The sequence below is a fragment of the Sus scrofa genome, chromosome 17 (genome assembly GCF_054392235.1).
Source record: "Sus scrofa isolate SSC_HxYL_T2T_F1_AM1 chromosome 17, Sscrofa_HxYL_maternal_Yorkshire_Landrace_v2.0, whole genome shotgun sequence".
Classification (NCBI taxonomy): Eukaryota; Metazoa; Chordata; class Mammalia; order Artiodactyla; family Suidae; genus Sus; species Sus scrofa.
In genome coordinates, this window is record NC_139399.1 from 37,280,059 (window position 1) to 37,299,841 (window position 19,783).

Sequence of the window (19,783 nt, forward strand, 5' to 3'; positions counted from 1 at the left end):
CGCCAGGAACACACCACAAATTACTTTGCATTATGAGCAGACTCTCTTTGTCTATTGCAAAGTGTTTTGAAATTAGCACCATAAGTAACTAGCTGTAAGTGTCACTCGATCTCCTTAATACCTCATTAATCAAACCCCGTGGCAGCTGGTGTGGTGTCCAAGCTCATCTCCTATAAGATCCGTATCACTATCTCCTTGAGTCTGACCACAGCCTTTTAAACCTGACTCATTATTTGTACGTCTGCCCTGCCCGCGGCGTTCCCCCGCCCTCACAGGCCTCCCCGCCCCCCCACGTGCAGCTTTGCACTGTAGCCCAATTCCCGGGCATTCTTTGCAGAAATTGACTATAAAAAAAAGTCTTTTTCCCTCTCGTAGAAACCCAGGATCCGAAAAGGAGGACAAGCCATCTCCTTGAGTTATCCACAATGATTCAACACGATTTTCAGACCCCTCTTCCAACGCCGTGCTGGAAAAATTTCCTTTGAGCTAGTTTTTCTTGATGGCAAGAGGTAGAGGAAAGAAAGACATTTTCCTGGGGAGCTGCAGTTTCTAGGCTGGCCTCGGTTGTCAGAAAGAAGGGATGGGTTTAGCATCAGCACCTAACCAGGAGAGAGCCATCTGCTTGCTCTTTTATTATGGGCTATGATTTGGTACTAAATACAAAATGTTTAAACATGTGCTTGCAAAAGGAATGCAGAACAACTGGAGCTTGATGCTTTTATTATAGTCCTAACAGAAAAAAAAAAAAAGGTTCTCATCCATAGGTATGTGTTTATACAAAATCATTAAAAAAAAAAAAAGACATGTTATGAAATTTTGTTTTTTGGGTTTTTTTTGTTTGTTTTTTGGTCTTTTTATGGGGACATTGAACAAGTGCAAATGTCTAAAAGGACCTTTTCCTGCATTGCACACAGGCCAGAACACACACACACTCTCACACACACACACACACACATTCTTTCATCAAATTTCATCTCACTGGCCTTGAAACTTCTTAGCAGCTCTGCTGGATGGGGCCGCCGCAGGATGTCCTGAGCCAGCCTGGGCCGTCGGCCGTCATGCAGGCAGGGCGCCCCATCCCTCGTGGATGTGGCCATGGCCATGGGGCTTGTGGGAGGCCTCCAGGCGCTCCATCTCCGGCCGCAGAACGTGAGATCAGCTCTTTAGGAAACACGTCTCAACGGGAGGCCTCTGGCTTTGAGGCCTTCCCTTCTGACCACCCAGTAGGAAACATCTATGGAAAGTTTTTTCTTTCTTTCTTTTTTTTTTTTCTAAGAAGTTCTTCAATGTAAAAAAAAAAAACCTACGAACAAATAGCAGGGAAACTGTGTGTTTCCCGCAGGTGGACCCCTGGCCTGTGACCGTTTCATGCAATCTTAGTGAACCATTGATTTTCTTTGGTGTTGCACTTTTTGCCTTTTCGCCTTATGAAACCACTCGGGCTAAAGAAACCTTATTACGATGGGATGAAGCATTGTTGCCTGGCTCCCAGACCAACATCTGTGGCCAAACCCCCCGAGTCTGAACACACAGACGATGCAAACCTGTGTGAGCTTTTGACTTTAAAATCAACCTAATGTAAACCATATTTTGTGCTTGTTTTTATATTATTATCACGTCGACTTTCTCTTATGGCATTTAAAACAGGCTCTGACTTTAAAAGAGCAAATGTGAAAGAACATTTTGATTATATGCCAGGTGACATTTACTCTGATTAAAGGTGCAATTTATGGCGATTACAAAGGTGTGTTTTATGTCCTGTCTCCCGTGCATCCTGTTTTCTCTCTGATTCTGGCCACCTCTATTCCTGAGGACTCTGAACAAAAGGTGCGGAAGGCAGGCCTCCAAAATGATTTTCCGAGGTAACAAATCATCTTCGAACACGGTTTCAAAGTGGCCAGTTTGAAACGTGGAAGTCTGATTAGAAGTCTGAATACGGAACCCCGAATTCTGCCCTCACCTCCTCTCCTGTGCTTCAGACTCACCTCCTCCCCTTCCGTTCCCCACAGGCAACGGTTTGGCTTGGCAACCAGGGCACATCACTGGGCCCTGGCATCTGAGTGCCCCACAAAGACTGTATCCGATCCCAGCTTGGATTGAAGAGAGAGAGAGAGAGAGAGAGAGAGGAAGGGAGGGAGGGAGGGAGAAAGGAAGGAGGGACTTAGACAGAGGCCATGTCACTGTCCCAAAGAAGGAAGGAAGGGAGGAAGAAAAAAGAAAAAAGAAAAGAAAAGAAAAGGGGGGGGGAGGAAGGAAGGAGGGACTTAGACACAGGCCATGGCACTGTCCCAAAGAAGGAAGGAAGGAAGGAAAGAAAGAAAAGAGGAGGGAGGAAGGGAGGAAAAGGAAAGGAAAGAAAGAAGAAAGAAAGATCAGGAACCAGACACAGGCCATGTCACAGTCCCATCCCCCTGCACTTGGCCCCTCTCTCCCTCGCGTCCCCTGGCGAAAGAAAAGCGCCAAGCCTCACCCGTTACAGTAAAGACACCCCGAGATCCGGGGGGCTGAGTGCGGCTTCCCGAGCTGCAGTGCTGCAGCTGTGCTCTTATCTGGCCAAAGGGGCCGGGGGACAACAAAAGCCCCCGAAGCAGGGACGGTGGCTGCCTGGGAAAAGCGCTGGGCCGGCATTGTGGTGCCCTTCTGTTGAGCAAATAGTTCAAACTGTTCATTCCCATTTCCTATTCTCTCCCTGGTACATTGTTTGTGCCCTTGCATTTCATTCTGCAAGGAAGGCTGCTCTCTGGGCCTATAAGCAAACAGTCCAGAAAAGAGCTAACCATGCTCTTCTCTTCCCCGGAGAACTAGCATTTTTATTTCGGCTCCAAGCTGTCAAAGACCTGGAGAGTTTATGTCAGTGTCCTGAATTAATTGCTTTAAGCTGGAGCAGGCTCCGAGGGCTACCAAATGTCCAGAAGATGTTTATTAATAACGTTTCCTCCAGGATCCTGGCGCCAAGCTGTCCCTCGGTGGTGGCCTTTATCCTGCTGCCACCTTCTCACCCCTGGCCTCTTGGTGCTGGGTGGGGTGGGGGTGGGGGTGGGGGGGGCGCCGCCAGTCATCGTGACAACATTTAGAATCGCCTGGGGTGAAAAACCATCCACCTGTGTATGGGGACACAGGGATGGACATGTTGGCCGCAGCCCAGAAGGGTTCCAGAGTTATAGGAATGGCATGAGGTCTGACCCCCACGGAGAGGGCGCTGCAGGGCCCTACTCTGTGCAAAGCTCATTTAGCTCCTAATGAGCCCTCCACCTGCCTGCTCCCCCTCCCCACCCCACCTCCCCAAGAAAATTCAGGGAAGCTGACAACATGATGTATTTCGAAGTTTTCCTGGTACCAAAAAAAAAAAAAAAAAAGAGCCTCTTTAATAGAATGAAATAATAAACCAATTTATATACCGATATAAGACCAGGATCGTGAGTGCCATGGTGTAATTTTCCACTTGACTTTTCATTATCTACCTGAACAAAATCAATCTATATGTATGGGATCAACATACAATTCCGGAGATAAAAGCTGAAAATAAATGTGCTTTGCATATCCCGGAGATAAAAGACACAGTCCTTCCTACCGCCTTTTCTTCTCCGGCAGATGCATTTATAAAATAAATGGCGTGTCAAGGAAAAAAAAAAAAAAAACTGGACGTCGTGGTGTATCTAGAGTGTGGGCTCCTTGGCTGGAAATATTGATCCGGCAAATGAGCACTGGTTAATAAGGGGCCCCCATCGGTCTCGGGTTTACTTAGAGTGAGGTCTGGGTCAACGCTTCTCCCAACCAGACTTCCCCACAGCCAAAAAAAAAAAAAAAAAAAAAAAAAAAAAAAAAGGAGAGAGAGAGGGAGAGAGGGAGACCTGCCCTATTAACAAGGATTTAAGGCTGAGGACTTAAGGGCCTTCTGAAGCCTCTCCACGGAGACAAAGCACACTGAAAAATCACATTAGATTCAAACCCCCTGTGCAGCAAAGGACCAGCTTGTGAGGGACCCTCAGTCTTCAAATGGGAAACAAAGGTGCTCCAAGCCCCTTGCAGTTGACTTTTTTAAACAAGTTGAGTCTCATCCTTTTTGTGTTCTTCTTCATCCCAATACCTAGAAGCGGTCTAAGGATAGCGCAGCTCTGCCCACACTGGCCAGGCCTGCCTTTGGGGTGTGTCACCATCAGCACCCCCTGTGTGTGTGCCTTGGTGGGCCAAGGGCAGAGCATCGCTGGGTGTGCCCATGGCACTCGGGGGCCCCCTGGGGACTCCACCTCGGAGACTCACAGTGCCTGTTTCCAGGCCAGCCACTCTGGTCCCTTCTGGGAGGCAGGGCTAATTTCTCATGTTTTACTGGCCAGCAAAGAAAGGCCCACAGAGGAGGGATCCTGGACCACTTTTCGCCCCAAACAATCACTCTGAGTCTGTAGACGTTTTCTGGTCATTGCCAAGTCATGCTATCTTAGGCCAGCTTCCCTTAGAAAACTGGCTGCTCATCATTGTTCATCCATCAGAAGCTTTAGTGACCTCAGGGGAGGTTACGTGTCCACTTGGGCAACTTGAATTTGTGCAGGAGAACAAATTCACAATTTTAGGTTTCACCAGGTTGGTGTTGACTTGTTTGGGTGATGGCTGGTCTAGTGGTTTGGTTCCAGTCTGCAGATCTCAATTTCCATGCCTCCCGTTCCCTTGTGCCCGGCACCCACCTCATTCCTCAGACACTCTTGGGGACCAGGGGGAAGCACCAGGTGCAGTCTGATGGCAGGGTATGGCCTATTGATGGTCACAGTTCAGCTTTCAGTCACGTGGGCCTCCTAAAAAAACAAGCTTCCTCCCTGCACCCCATCTTTGTGTCCCCATATCTGTGAATAAGCAAATATAGCGAAAACACAAGAATGCAGTCAAGGAGAATCAGCAGTCTTCAGAATTTTCTTTGAAAAGTGAACTCCCTCCCGGCGGCACTTTTTGACAAGTCCCTCTATTTTCATGACTAAATTGATGCCTTGCATACTGAGAGCATTCAGCCTCCATGAACTCAAGATGTATTTTGTCCAAGCTCAGTCACTCCAGGATCCAAACAACCTGCCTCCTAGTACGGTAACACGTGAGCTTCATGGATCTGACTAGTATCCGTGAGGGGACAGGTTTGATCCCTGGCCTCGCTCAGTGGGTGAAGGATCTGGCATTGCCACGAGCTGTGGTGTAGGTTGCAAACAAGGCTTGGATCTGGCATTGCTGTGGCTGTGGCGTAGGCTGGCAGCTTAAATCCTGTAAGAGTTTAGTACCCCGAGCCCCCTGAAGAAAGAGCACAGTCTAAGAGCTCCCTGGTGGCCCAGTGGGTTAAGGATCTGATGTTGTCACTGTAGTGGCTCAGGTCGCTGCTGTGGTGTGGGTTCCGTCCGCCGCCCAGGAACATCCACATGTTTCTGACAAGGCCAAAACATAAAGATAAAACACTCCAGAACGGAGTGTTCCTACCTCCACAGGCACATTTGCTGATCCTGCAAAGGCATCTCTGTGCCTTAGCAGGAACGTGTCACAGAGTCAGGCTGCAATCTGTGTTTGTAAAACAAGTATTTACCAAACAGAAGAAACTGAGTTTTCCCCAAGGTATTTTTAGTAATCATGTCACAGTTGAGCTGTCTTGATGTCATTTCTCAGGGAAGAAAAACTGACTGTCAGAAGTGCAGTAAATGTATCTAGATGCACACCTTCCGATAAACAGAACAACCAGGTAGAAAGTCATCATCTACCGTTGGTAGAGCGCTGACATTTTTTTTTTTTTTTTTTTTTTTTTTTTGCTATTTCTTTGGGCCGCTCCCTCGGCATATGGAGGTTCCCAGGCTAGGGGTCGAATCGGAGCTGTAGCCACCGGCCTACGCCAGAGCCACAGCAATGCAGGATCCAAGCCACGTCTGCAACCTACACCACAGCTCACGGCAACGCCGGATTGTTAACCCACTGAGCAAGGGCAGGGACCGAACCCGCAACCTCATGGTTCCTAGTCGGATTCGTTAACCACTGCGCCACGACAGGAACTCCACGCTGACATTTTTAAAAGCATATATCAACAGGAGTTCCCATTGTGGCACAGCGGAAATGAATCTGACTAGTATCCGTGAAGGGACAGGTTTGATCCCTGGCTTCGCTCAGTGGGTGAAGGATCTGGCATTGCCATGAGTTGTGGTGTAGGTTACAAACAAGGCTTGGATCTGGCATTGCTGTGGCTGTGGTGTAGGCTGGCAGCTGTAGCTCCGATTCAACCCCTAGCCTGGGAACTTCCATATGCCATGGGTGCGACCCTAAAAAGCAAAAAATAGAAGAAGAAGATTATATCAACAGTGAAGAGACGTAGTAAAGGAGGTGGTAAAGGATATGAGCAAATTCAAGTGAGGCTGAATGCATGCCCCTCTCCGCCTTCTAGGCTGGGAGTCAGTTACCAAGCCCCCCTCCCCCTACCACCGCTGCCCCCCAGCTGCTGCTGAATACCCACCCGCTGAAACGTGGGAAATGGGAGAAATTACACAATTACACATGAATAAGAGCTAGCTGACTTGATCATATTTATCTGCCCTGGAATCATAAGCTAACTTACTCTCCCCTCAGCAATCACTTCATTCTTTCCTTCCACTTTACAAATAACCAAAGTGCAAAGCTCTCTTGATCTCCACCCAACCAAGAGACATGACTGCAAAGCCCCAGGGTGTCCCTTCAGACCGGGCTTGATGGGGACATAAGGAACCCATTTTACAGATGACGAGCCACAGTGTCAGTCCGCTCTGCAAGCTGGGTTCTGAGCTTACCCCTTCACGTAAGCCCAATGGGAGTGTTTTTCCAATGTTATTTCTTATATTTTCTTTTGTCTGAATTTCTTTCTTTCTTTCCCTTCCTTCCTTCCTTCCTTCCTTTTTCCTTTTGGAAGGCAGGGGTAACTGGCGATGGGAAGTGGTTGAAACATGGCCTCAAATCAAAATCCCTTGCACAACCCCTGGCACCTTCCCCTCCAGCTCAGAGAAGATCAGACCCCTCCTTAGGGTTCTCAATTATCAACCCAGAAATCCACTCAGAAGAGAAAAAGACCAGGAGAGAGGGCGCTGCCATGCCCCGAAGATGCCACAGTTTCCGGAGCACTTAAATATGCTTCAAGTGGCCCTAGAGCAAGAGAGCTGTCTTTTTAAATGAAAAAGGAAAGTAACTGTAACTTCCCCCTGGTGACACTTTGAAAGGCGAATGAAATGCTTATTTTGAATGCCCACCAGCACCCTGGGAAAATTACTGGATTATTATCCTACAGAATGCTAGAGAGACACATATGATGTCTTCTATGCCTCATATCTACACCAAATTGTTCAAAGCATTTTCAAATGTGGAGAAGCAAGTGAAAATTCTCTGTGATTAAATTAATATTCACCCCAGAAAGTGTTGCCTTTCTCACAGGAAAGTTGCAAGAAAATGGATCAATACTCACTCCACACCTGTTCCAACTTTTCTTGACTCGAAAATGTTTTCATATGTATTTTTTTTATGTACATCCTTTTTATCTGGCAATAAGAACTACATATCCTTATTCATTTTTTTCCTGCCATGTTGCCGTGTACACACAGAGCATAGGACCAAGGAGGGAAACCGGTTCCTTTTAAAGAAATATGAAAACAATCACTCTGTTATTTGATTTGGACAACAACAGCTTCATGGCAAATTCCTTTCAAACAGATGGAGGCCCGGGCATTCTGAGTCCAGGCTGTACCGGGAGCGATTGTGTCCAGTGTGTTGACATATAACGTGGGCCTCCTTCGCACCACGTCGGATGTGTAAATGCACTTGATAGTCTTTTCCAGAGATCCAAGGAGAGAAAGATGTGGATTCACAGGCTACCACAGAGAATATTTAGTCTCAGGGAAGCCAGGATGTGTGTATTCGGTGTCATTTGTAAAGCAGCTGCCCACTCGATGCAGAAATGAAGGTTCCTTGTCTCAAACATCACTTAAAATTTCCAAAGAAATATCTGTAGCCCAGTGTCTTACTTCCCAATTCACTCAGACTTTTTAAATGGTTGATGTTGGCAGGAGACTTACTCGGTTAAATCAGGAAAAGCATCAGATCATCTACAGACACCGATCTGTGAATTTACGAAGCCAAAGAACCTCGCTACAAGCCCATTTTCTCTCATTTTGCTTTCCTCTGGGGAAGGAGTACGGACCAGTAGGGAATACACGGAATTCTTTTACTTTGAGGAAAGATAAGCCTCCGTTTTCAAGTAATTTGAAGAGTGAGAATTCTGATACTGTAGAATTTCAATGCCGGCTCTTCTGGAAACTCAACCAGACCAATTCAAACAGCAAACACCAAGGTGCAGTTTCTTTACAGTTCTGAGTTTTTATTTTCTTTAGAGTAAGAAAGTAGTAAAAACATTATTAAAAGCTCCCACCCCCAAAAAAGAGGGGAGGAGATGGCTGCATATTTTGCTTGATATCACACAAATAAATTGCACATTAACAAAAGGATGCTGGATTTCAAAATTTTTCAACGTACCTTAAAAAAAAAAATCACATTTCAAAAAACAGCCTGCGTTGATGTGAGATTTTGAACAGATTTCAGGTCAGATTAGAGGTCTTTTTGTGGAATTGTAGGTCAGGGCAAGGGGTGAAATTAAACAATGTGCTTGATGGCGGGGTCCCTTTGGCACCCACTTCTGTTCACATCTTTCTCCTATGTTGGCCCGAGTCCTGCAGTTCCGAAGCTCAGCTCTGGCCACATACAGATGGCAACATTCTCATACTGGGCACCCAGAGAAGGTCACATGCTTTACATCAATGGCAATTAGTTCCCTTTTTAAAATGGAAAATGTCATTAAGTTCTTGAATAATTCAAGAGTAGAGGTCACAATATAGTGTCCCTTTTGGGGGTCTTTATGGTGCAAATGGCAAAACAAGGCGATCCTATCAGTAAGAGTAGATCTAAGGTTGACAATGTAACTCTATTTAGTGTGACAGGAAAATTAAATTACACGAGGCCCTCATTCATCGTCTCCCGTTAACAGGCTTGGGAAAATTGTGGATCCCCGGGGGCAAATCACTGACAACGTGCCGAGGCGAATAAAAATATGTCATTTTAATTGGCTGCTGTTTCCTTTGCTTGGTTTTGAAAATAACAAACAGAAACTTGTCCCCTGCAACTCTCCTTTGGAAATAGGGTCCCGAATCTCCAAAACACGACCACAGCTGGTGTTGAGCTGGTCTTGAGGCAGGGGCTCCTGGAAAGGAAATGCAGGGGAAGGTTTCCCATATAAATCGGCTTCCGCGGCTCCCCAGCCCGCCCCCGCAGGGCAGTCTGCACCGGAGTTCCTGCGTTTCTGAAACAGGGCTGCCCCTCAACCGACGAGGTCTGAGGAGGAGGCCAGGAGGGAGGACGGAGTGACACAGGGGCCACCAGCCGTCCTCCCTCCCCGGAGAGAAAGAGCCACGCAGCCCCAGGCGTGCCCCGCACCAGGCTCCTGGGCTGGGGTCGGTGGATGGGGTACAACGAGAGGCAGCGCATCCCTCAAAGGTCGCGACCAAGGAGAGGAAGGCAGCTCCCGGGCTACAGCAGCGCATCCCAGCCACGCACGTTCCTTGCGACCCCACGTCCCGGTTAAGGCCAGGGGGCGTGGCTGCCCAGGTCCCGTTCCCGCCCTTGACCGCAGGCGGGTCGCGCAGAGCCGGGGGCCGCTCCACCCGCGGGTCCGGCCGCCGCAGCGCGCCCTGGGCACCTGCGGGACCTGGCGCTATTGCCCGCTTCTCCCGAGGCCGAGGCCGGAGGGAGATGGGCTGGGCGGGGGAGCAAAATTTGCGGCGTCTGGGCGCCTGCGGGTGGGATTCCCCGGGGCCGGTGGGTGGGCTGCCTGGGGTCGGTTCCCTGCGCTCTAGAACTTGGAAAAGGCAAGAATGACTATCCTTCTGCCTGTTGCTTTTCAGTTGTTCTTTTGCCCCTAAGTAGTATCTATCTGATTCTTTCCTTTTGCGGCCTCCTCCGCTAGGTCCCTGCGGCGTCTGTGTCGGCCAAGTGAGCACCGAGGGGGCGAGCCTGAGCCCCCATCCTCCGCCCGGCCCCGCACCTCTCCGTGCTTCACGCATCTCCTCCGCGAGCTCGGCCGCGCGGGGAGGCTGGGCTCCGGGATCGGCTGGCACCGCGGCCCGATACGCGCCCGGGGCTGCGCGGACCCGGGGAGGGGGCGGCGGCGGGGCCGCAGCAGAGGGTCCTGGCAGCTCGCGGGGAGCAGCAGCCAGTCCAGTGGCAGCGGCCTCGTTTGGGAATGAGAACCGCGGGCCGCTCGTTTCTGAAACGGGGCCTGACTTCAGTAACGCTTAAGCAAAGTGAGACACTGAATTTTTAAGGAAAAAAAAAAAAAGTTATATTACAGCAGTTACTGCTTCGGGGTTTTGATGGGTGTCAAAGCCTCAGTATCTTTGCAGTAGAATTAAAAATAGAATTTAGAAATAAATTTCCTTCCTGGGGTGGGGGGAGCGAGGGAGCAGAGAGGGGCAATTTCGAGGATTTTCATTTTCTAAATGCTTCAATTTAAGCAAACACTTGGGGGCTCCAGGCCGCTGTAATTCCAAAGACAATTTTCCCTGGTTTTAATTTGATTTGCATTTTTTCAACTTCGATAATATTCAATTTCATGGCTGAATACACAGGTAAACACTGTTAGGTTCGTGTTTTTCGCCTCTTGCACCAAACAGAATGTGGCTTGCCTCAGAGGGCCATGAGCGGTTACCCAGTCCCAATCATGTCTGCGGGTTTGTCCTGAATTATTTTCCCAAACGTAGCACTGCCTCCACCGGACTGCAGAAGCGGTGACCTATTAAAAACAGCGGAACCGCTCTGCAGGTGGGGGGACTCGCCCAAACATGGCCCAGAGGAAGGCAGCAAAGCAAACTAGTTCCTATTCTCCATAGAATCTATTCTATTCTCATCCGGAAGCATTTTAAAGAGCATGTTATGAGTAGTTTTAAGCAATCCCCAAATGATCGATATATGCATTTCCCCCAAAATGCTGTTAGGGTACATTTCATAGCTAGAAAGACAAACATTGAGAAATACAAAGAGACAGTCTTTGTAAGGAAACGTTTAGCACCCTCGAGCGATTTTACCAAACATAAAATTCAGAGAAAAACATGAAGTGAAATGGAGTAATTAGTTGTAATCATATCAAAGCCGATATTTAACAAAATGCCACCATTAGTAACCATGGAGCCAGGGTGCTGGGAGCTGCGTGGGAGCGGCCACGGCAGAGACGAGCACGCGTGGACGGCAATCCTCTGACACCCTATACACCAGACAACGCGCAGAGATCGCTGGGACTCATCAAATAGATACATTGGCACATAATAACCCTATCAAAACCCCAAATACATTTTATACTTCTTCACAAAACTGTGCTAGAAAAGGTAAGGAGCAAAGAAGTGACATATTTTATTGGTCTGTCCAGGGGTAATTATATATATAATAAAACAGCACTCTAGTTTCTCGTATTACCTCTCATTTAAAGAAAAAAAATATGTATATATATATATATATATGTATTTGCTTTCTGTCCACTACTGTGAAACGCTCAAAGCTATGAAAACTATTTCGACTTTAAATCCTAAAAAGCTACAAATTTGAAAGTCTGTTTTCCTTTTTAGATTTTTTTTTTTAATGGAGAGCCTATGAACAATATTGGTGACTTTCAAAAATGAAAAGATATTAGAGTTTTGGCATCTGGGAAAGGATAGATCCAGAAATTACACTGGTGAGATTTTTCACAAACTTTTTTTTGCTTGAAGCTGGTTGGTTTTGAAAAAGCGTACGGAGGCAATCTCATCTGCAAAATATTTTCTTTATCATATGGAAGGGGTTTCAACAAACAAAAAAGGAATGTCATTTGAAATCTTACCAACTTTGAAAAAGAAACTTCCTTTTTTTTTTTTTTTTTGAAAACACCACCGGAGCAGATTGACTGGAAAACTGGTTCTTTTATTACTTGGCTTTTAATTTTTTTTTACAATTATTGAATTTAAAATGATCATTGTTCTGGATTTGTCCTGATCTCTCCCATTGTGGCGGACTGGCAATTATCTTTTCTGTTTATTTTACACAAATAGATGGCGGAGTGTGATGTCTCCAAGATGACTTCGGGCAAACCTCTTCTTGGAAAAGAGCGAATGACACACCGGTCTGCTCAGAGGAGGCCAAGCTCCCTCTACTCCTGATTGAAGAGGAAGTGGGGGTCTTGCTCAGAACCTAAAAGCATTGATCATCAGCGTAAGTTTGCCAATGTCATTGGCTTTTATCCCAGGACCACGGCTGTGTCCAGGACCACGGCTGCCCACCCAGAAGCAGCGCTCCGGCAGCGCCCAGGGCTACCGCCCCCACCTCCAGCTGTGTGGGTCTGAGTGGCCACGAGCTGACCAAAGGCCGAGGGGCTGGGCAGGGCTGGGGTGGGGGCAGGGAGGCAAGGGAGGAAAGGCCCCGGGGTGAACCCTGGAGTGTGTCTTAGCAGGTGGGGACTTGGAATTGGCAGAATAGGGGGCCCAAGTCCCTGTAAGGGAACTTCCCCTACAGATTTGGGGTCTTGGGAGGCTGTGTCCCCTTAGGAGAAACCTAAATCCTCAGAGGAAGGCAGAGCCACCCTAAAAGGCCCAGCTGCTGGGACAGGGGCGGGGATGGGGGACAGCTGAGGGCGCAGAAATGGGCTGTGGTCTGACAGTACCTCCAGGACTGGAGGGAGCTGGAGGGGGGAAGGAGGCTGGGGGGGGGGGAAGGGAAGGAGAGGGAAGGGGAGGGGGAGGGAGGGAACAAGGGAGGGAGGGGGAGGGAAAGAGAGAAAGAGATTCTGACGAATGCAAGGGAGAAATCCCTCAGTTACTTTTGGTTGTTTACTGAGCCAGGGCAAAATCTAAACAGCGCTTTCCACAATCAATGAAGGGATCGCCTCAGGTTCCAGAGCTGAGCCCCCCGAATGAGCCGGGCCTTCTGATAACTGCGGGTTAGCGCCTGGGATCAACTCCTTCCCGCTGCTCGCTGCTGGCAGGAGATAGGGAGGCATCTTGTGTGTGAGCTCTGGGAAGGGAGAGGCGAGGAGGGGATTTAATTGTCTGCCTGGGTGAATCGAAATGTCCTTTTAAAGCAAAGAAATCAAGAGAGATTGGCCTTTAGTTGGCAAACTCTGCTGGTGGGAGGGAGGGGCGATTAAAGGCGAGAGACCATAAAATGCAGAGCAGATCCCCGGCTCCAGAAGGCTGGGCACCTGATCCAGCCGTGGGTAACTGCTGTGGGTAACTGCGTCCTCGCTACCCCAGTCTTGCGCCTCCATCATCAGCTTGGAGGGGGGAGTATGGTTTAATCTAGAACCCCACTCGCTTCCAAGATTTGGTCACGCCTGCCTGAGACATCCGTGTGCGTGTGCAGAGCTGGCCTCAGGATCCAGCTGTCCAGAGCCTGCTCTGAAATTTTCAGGGGAGGGGGGGCGCATCTGTAGGAAATCCCACACCACCCAAAATGGACCATCCAAGGAACTTATCTTCCAGGGATCTGGAAAGAAAAGGAGACCTGCACGCTGGTGGGGGGGGGGGGTGCTTGCACAGGAAGGCGTCAGCCCTCTTTGGCTTGCACACCCATGTGCCCGTGTGCAGCTTGGTGCTCACGCCCCAGGGGTGGGGTGGATAGCGCCCTTCCCCTAGACTGTGGGCCTACTGAGCGCTGGGTCCCAGACTCCCTGAGTGTCTGTCGGAAGCAGGCCCACATCCCATTCAGGGGCCAACCTAGAGAAAGGTGTTTATCCCTATCTGCATTTGTATGTAGAGGGGGAGGTGGCTGTGGGGGTGGCGTCTTGCGGCTCCTGCAGCTGTGGCCAGCGAGGACGTGCCGGTGCCCAGCTGTGGGCGGTGCGTGCACTCCAGCTGTGCTGTCACCTGGGCTGTCCGGCCACCAGGTGCGGGTCAGGGGGAGGTCAGAGGCACAAGGGTCTTAGGAATTCCTGGCCCCTGATCCAAAATCCCAGTAAGGGGTAAAGCTGATAGGCTGCACCTCTTACGTGTGGTCTTAAGCCCGTGTGTTGGGTTATTGTTTCTGGCCCTGACATTTTCCTCTTCTCTGGCATTTTCTCTTTCTCATCGCAATGCAAGAGCCATCGAGCTGCTGGTTCTTTTCTCCTCCCTTCCAGCCTTACCCAGCTGGCCCCGGAAGCCTGGAGAAGGAGGAGTCCTGGCCCAGGCCTGATTGATCTTCTGGCCGGTGTTGGGGCCACAGTCACCTGGGAATTCTAATTCCAAGAAAAAAGAGAAGGCAGCTGGGCCCCAGACACCCTGACCCTGGCTAGGTCTGTGGGCAAGGGCTCTGCCACCCTTCCAAGGAGTGCCTGAACCTGTTCCTCTTAAGACTTTCTGGTTTCCTTCCAGCCTTCTTCTCAACAGTTCGGGCTCCTCCCTCTACCCCTTTCAACTCATTTTGGAAACCTGGGGGTCCTGGCCAAAGCAGGCTCCTATGACATTGGAATCGGAGAGGTCTGTGCCCAGCTTGTAGGAACCCAGAAGTTGCAAGAACAGAGGTGAAAGGTTTGAGCTGAATGCTGAGCTCTGAAATTGGAGCCTTTTCTCCAATTCCTTTCCACCCAGGCCCATCACCACTAAAATCTGACAGCTGCTGGGGGTGGGGGTGGGGCTTAAATGAAATCCTACTCACAAAGGCACCTGGCATGGTGCCTGGCACAGAGGGAACCCCCTCAGTGGTGGCGGGTGGAACACAGCTGTGATCAAGAGGAGTGACCGTCTGGCAAGACCTGGAGAAACACTAGGATTGTAGAAAGAACGGCACATATTTTGTCAAGACACGAACTCATTTTTCTGGGTAGAGGGTAATTTTCTCAGCCACAGAGGTGTTGAAATTGCAATTTCTTTCTGTGTGTAAACAGCTCAATTTAAAGGAGCTCAGAATTGCACACCAAACAGAAGATACATCGTAGAGATGACCTCCTTCCATTTAAATTCCTTAGATTGGGCTTTAGAAGGTAAGGCAGGCAGAAAGCTTCAGCAGAGGGTCCTATCTTTTATTAGAGTAGAGTGTGCAGGCTTTGGCCTCCTGATTTCTCTGCTAAGGACGTCTCTGGCCCCCATTCAGAGCCCCTGTGACCCAGGTCCTGTCCCGGCTGACACTCCACTCTGGTCCTGCACAGAAAGCATCACTCCATCATCCTCTGCCCTCCCCAGCTCCCCAGCTGCCACTTCACGCCTTAGCTCCTCCCAAGCTCGCTCCTCCAAATACTTCCCAAGACTATGTTTTCTATTCTCATGTAAGGTGTTTGCAACACCCCAGGCTTCAAAAATGGGAACTGCATGCTTTTCTTTATGTGAGCAAAAATTTCTCAGGAAAATCCATTCTGTAATTATGTCTGTTCTGTGAAAAGAGAAGGAATAACGAATTGAGGTCGTATTTCTAAGGACATGAGAAATCAAAATTCACAGGCAAGAAAATCACACGCCTGCAGTTCCATTTCGAATTGCTGGAGTCATCACCAACCTCCACCCAAAAGACGTTCCTGCTCATTCTTGAGACCTGGATTTTCCGCTTTTCCAACAAGTGAAAGTATAGGAGAGCTGATGGACCTATGAAGAAAGTCTAGTCCTCGACCATTTAGGCGAGCAGAGGTGGAATTGCATAAGCAAGTAGAGCTAAAAACCAGCGAGCAACTCTTGTTCCACAGATCTCATCTGCATAACACTCTAGGATTTTTCCCTCACACATACATGTTTGAGGAAATTTTGCCTCTCAGTTCATTCGATGTGTTTCAGTTAAATGAACCTGGCATTGCTGGCACAGTATCCTGGCATCACAGGGAATATCCATGCCTCCAATTAAGCATCAAGAGAGTTAAACCCCAGGCACCTGCCCTAAGGGGATGTGAGAACCTCTAGTTTTGCATGAGCGAATGCAACTTAATTTGTGTCCATCTTTCCAGTAGTCCGGCCCTCAGTGGTGTTCTTTGCCCATAAAATACCCCCACCTTCTTTTGATAAAGAGAGAGACAGGTGTGGGGAGGGTAAGTCAGTGTCTTTGAATGGGAATCTGGCAGGGAGGGGTGTGCCAGTGCCATCTGACCAGTCCCTGTCCTGCTGGCAGTGGCTCAGAAACAGCCACTCGTGTAGAAACGAAGCACACTGTTATCAAGATGCGTTCGTGAAATGTCGCTGTCATCTCTACCTGTGCCCTCGAGGTGCTTCGTGGCAGCTCTCCTGCAGAGGATGTACAAAGAATCTGGATTAAGCCCCAAGGGTGCAGGACTGGGGGAGGGGAGGCTAGAATCACCTCCAGTCTAGCAAGAGGGACCGGGGCGGGTGGAATGACAGCTTGTAAAAGAAGCCTCCATCAGTCTCCCAGGAGACAGCCGGCCTCAACTTGGGTGTTCCCCGCTTGTTAGCCTCACTCATAATTGGTCTCCCTCCCATCCCACGTTGTTGGTTTTCTGTGTGTGGCTTTTGGTGTGAGCGTGTTAGGTCATCAACAAATACAATGGCGGGAGGGGGCGAGGGGGGACACACATGATTGTTTTAAAGAAGAAAGGAGAGAAAGGATGAGAGAGTGGGCAGGAAGGCTGTGGACAGAGGGGGAAGATGCCCCAGGATTTAGGCTTCTGAGGCAGCCCCTGGAAGGCTGGGGCAGAGCTCTGCCCAGGGGTTTTGTCTGAGGGAGGAGCAGCCCGCCAGGAGCTGGGGACCCTACTGAGCGCCACTGGGACCCCATCTCTTCCATGCAGTTTACGTTTGCTTGTCTCTGGAGGTGCCTGTGACATCCTGCCCATATCCAGTGGCGCATCTCATCAAAAAGGAATTCCTCCCCCCAAATTCCCATTATCGTGGCTGCACCAGAGAGGACTCGGCCTAAAGTGCAGCCCAGGACCCCCAGGATGACCCGACTCCCAGGCCTGTGTCGGCTGGCTTTTCCCCATCCGTTTTAAAATAGTTTCTCCCACTTGCCTCCTGACTTTTTCCTTCACCTCACCTCTTCTTTTCTCCTCTTTGCAGAGGAGAACCAGTCCTGGGGGTAGAAGCTATAAGAAACGTGCAGTCTGACATCTGTACAGCTGAGAGGGAGCTGTTTTTGCAGTCAAGGGGGGCTCTAGACACAGTGCATTGTTTTCACTCAAAAGGGGGCACGGAAGGCTCTGAGACCCTCTGATATCTATTTGCTGTGAAAAGAACCTTTGACAGGGGAAAGAAGCAGCAGATAAGTCATTAAAGCGAGCAGCAAATTTTGGAGAGTTTTTCCTTTGTGTTTTTGTTTTTGGAATTCCACTCCACCTACCCTTGGTTGGCCTGGGTTGCCATGGGCTGCGGCCAGGACTAGTGTCCACTGTGTCCCTGACCTGGCAGAGGCATTTAGGGTCTGAAACCTCCATCTTCTGCTGCGGGGGGTGGGGGAGTGTGGGGGGGTGGCCAGACTCAGTGCCTGTAAGTCTGTGGACCCCAGCCTCACCACTGACACCAGAGGTCACCGCGGCCATTCAGTGGGTGGCGGACTCAGAGGACATTCCCTTCCTATCACCTGGCGCTGGATGAAGATTCCCTGCCCCCAAGGCCAGGCTGCTTTCTTGTGACAGTTCCAGTCTACAGGACACATTTCATAAGATTCTGTCTGGGCGACCACCTCAGCAAGCCAGGAAGATCTCCGAGCCCAATCCTTAGAAGGGTGCACTGCCCCAGAGAAAGCCAGTTAAGCCAAGATACCTCCAGGTGCCTTCTTAAGCCAAGCAACCCCCCCTCCCGCCCTCGCCCTATTAAGCGTTCTCTCTCCTTCTCCCTGCCCCACCCCCATAGTAACCCCCCCCCCCCACCAAAGCTCCAAGGATCGGCCTGTCTTTTTAATGCCCGGAGAAGGCAGGCGATAAACATCAGGCGTTTAAATTGGCCATTTGGAAGATTACATCTCCTCAGCGAGGGTCTTTCTTTCAAAACTCGCACTGAATTAAGGGCCGCAGCTACTCCGCACCGGCTCTCAAAGGCCGGGCACCTTTGAATTCGGCCGTGGAGCGGGGCCGGGCGCGGTGACCGGGTGCCATCAAAGGCCCGAGGGAAGGCCGTGGGGCGACACCATCTAATGACAAGTAATTGACGGATACGAGACCGCGCATTACCAGCGGAACGGGGAGGCATTAATTATTTAAAAACGATTAGCCTCGCGTGTGTCCTGCAGGCGGGCCATCTCGTTCTGGGAAGATAACCAGCTCCTTGAGCCGGAGCCGAGCTTGGAGGGCGGCGGGCGCGGTGGACTGAGGCGCGTGGCCTGGGGAGAGGGGGGAAGGAGGGTAGGGAGTGCCCAGTGTTCCCACACGTGGAGGTGGCCACAAAACTGAGCCTGCCAATTACCGATTTCTGCCCCTTTGGGGTTGGGGGTCTGGGTGACCGCTGCACAAGACGGAAGTAACTTTCCTGTTGGGGCGGCAGGCAATTTTGGCTGCCCCTGACCTAGTGCAATTTACGTCCTGGCAAAATACCAAACTGACCTAACTGGGGCAAGCCTCTCCCAAGCCGGACACCCAGCCTTGGAAAGCAAAAGGTCATGGGGGATGCAGATTTCGGGGGAGGGTGTCTGGTAGGCCCCAGAGGAAAGACGTTTTTCCTACCCGCCCTAGAAAGCTGGCAGCCTCGGAACCACTAGTTTTCCAGACGCCGCCTTCCCGCAGGCGGTGGACAGATGCGATCAGTTTTGTCCGATCCTCCAAACCCAGCGGCCGGGGCCAGAGCAGAGCGAGTGAGTGATGAATGGCCCTGGGGCCGGTTCAGCCTTTCCCTCCAGGGCCCGGCGCGTGGCCCCGAGGCTCCCGGACCTGCCTGCGGCAGCGCGCGCTCTGCTTACAGGCCGCTTGCCCTTTTTTCGGCGGCGAGAATGCAGAGTTCCCTGGCCGCTCCCAAAGGCTCTGCCTCTCCCCTACTCGTGCGCGCCGGGCCCACGCCGCCGCTTGGGCCTCTGGGCTTCCTGGAACCGGCCAGGTGGAACTCGAACCCGTGTGCGCCCACGCTCGGGCCTTGGCTCTGCAACCTCCCAGAACCAGCGCACGGTCTCCCACCATCCCCAGCCCGGGACCTGAGCCGGCCCCCACGCCCGCCTCCCCACTGTCCTAGGGGGGCATGGGGCCCTCGGATCGAATCCCCTGCCCGAAGCGATTGCAGGGGCTTGTCGTGACTCCGCCGGCGCTTCGGGGCAGCACCAAACTTTCCAACTGTGCTCAGGAGCCAGCTTCTGTCTGAACGTGTAGCTCCTGGACCCTGATCCTCCCACACCAAGCATCCTCAGAATCCCCCGGAAAAAAAAAAAAAAATCCTCTTCCCAAACCCGGGTCTCCCCGACTTAGCTTCTCACTCTCTCCCCGCCCTTCAGGAGTCGGAGCCCGGGTAAGGGAGAGGGGCTGGCTGGGGGAGGGGAGGCGCGCGGAAGGGAGTGGGGGGCGCAGGCTCGGCGGGGCCCCGGGCGCGGCCCCCAAGCGGGCGCGCTCCCTACCTGCGGTGCGGCCGGCGGGCGGGCGGCGGCGGAGCGTCCAGCGCGCGGAGGGAGGCGGCCGACTGCTCCGAGCCCAGGAATCCTCGCATTTATTTGAGCTCAAACCGAGCGACTGTTGACTTTAGCACACAAAGCAAAGATTTCACTGCCCGCTAGTTTAAAAATGAATATTTTACCAAGATATCGATCAGCGTTATAAAATTCAGTTAAGTACAATGGGTTCCTAGCAAAAAAAAAAAAAAAAAAAAAGAATAATAAAGAGGGGGAGGCAATATAATATCTGTGCAAATTTGCTGAA

At 50.6% G+C, this 19,783-nt stretch overlaps 1 long non-coding RNA gene across 3 annotated transcripts in view; it reads right to left on the bottom strand.

Moving 5' to 3' along the window:
* LOC110257410 (uncharacterized) overlaps positions 1 to 19,554 on the bottom strand; it is a 31,815-nt gene extending 12,261 nt beyond the window's left edge. For 2 of the 3 annotated variants that reach the window (XR_014832690.1, XR_014832691.1), the window contains exons 1-2: positions 19,486 to 19,554; positions 7,442 to 9,226 (exon numbers count right to left, since the gene is read on the bottom strand). This is a non-coding gene — a long non-coding RNA (uncharacterized LOC110257410). Of the gene's footprint in view, positions 1 to 7,441; positions 9,227 to 11,949; positions 12,238 to 12,862; positions 13,057 to 19,485 lie in introns of those variants that run through there. The other variant, XR_014832689.1, reaches the window with a different exon arrangement.
* Positions 19,555 to 19,783: the final 229 nt, after the last annotated feature.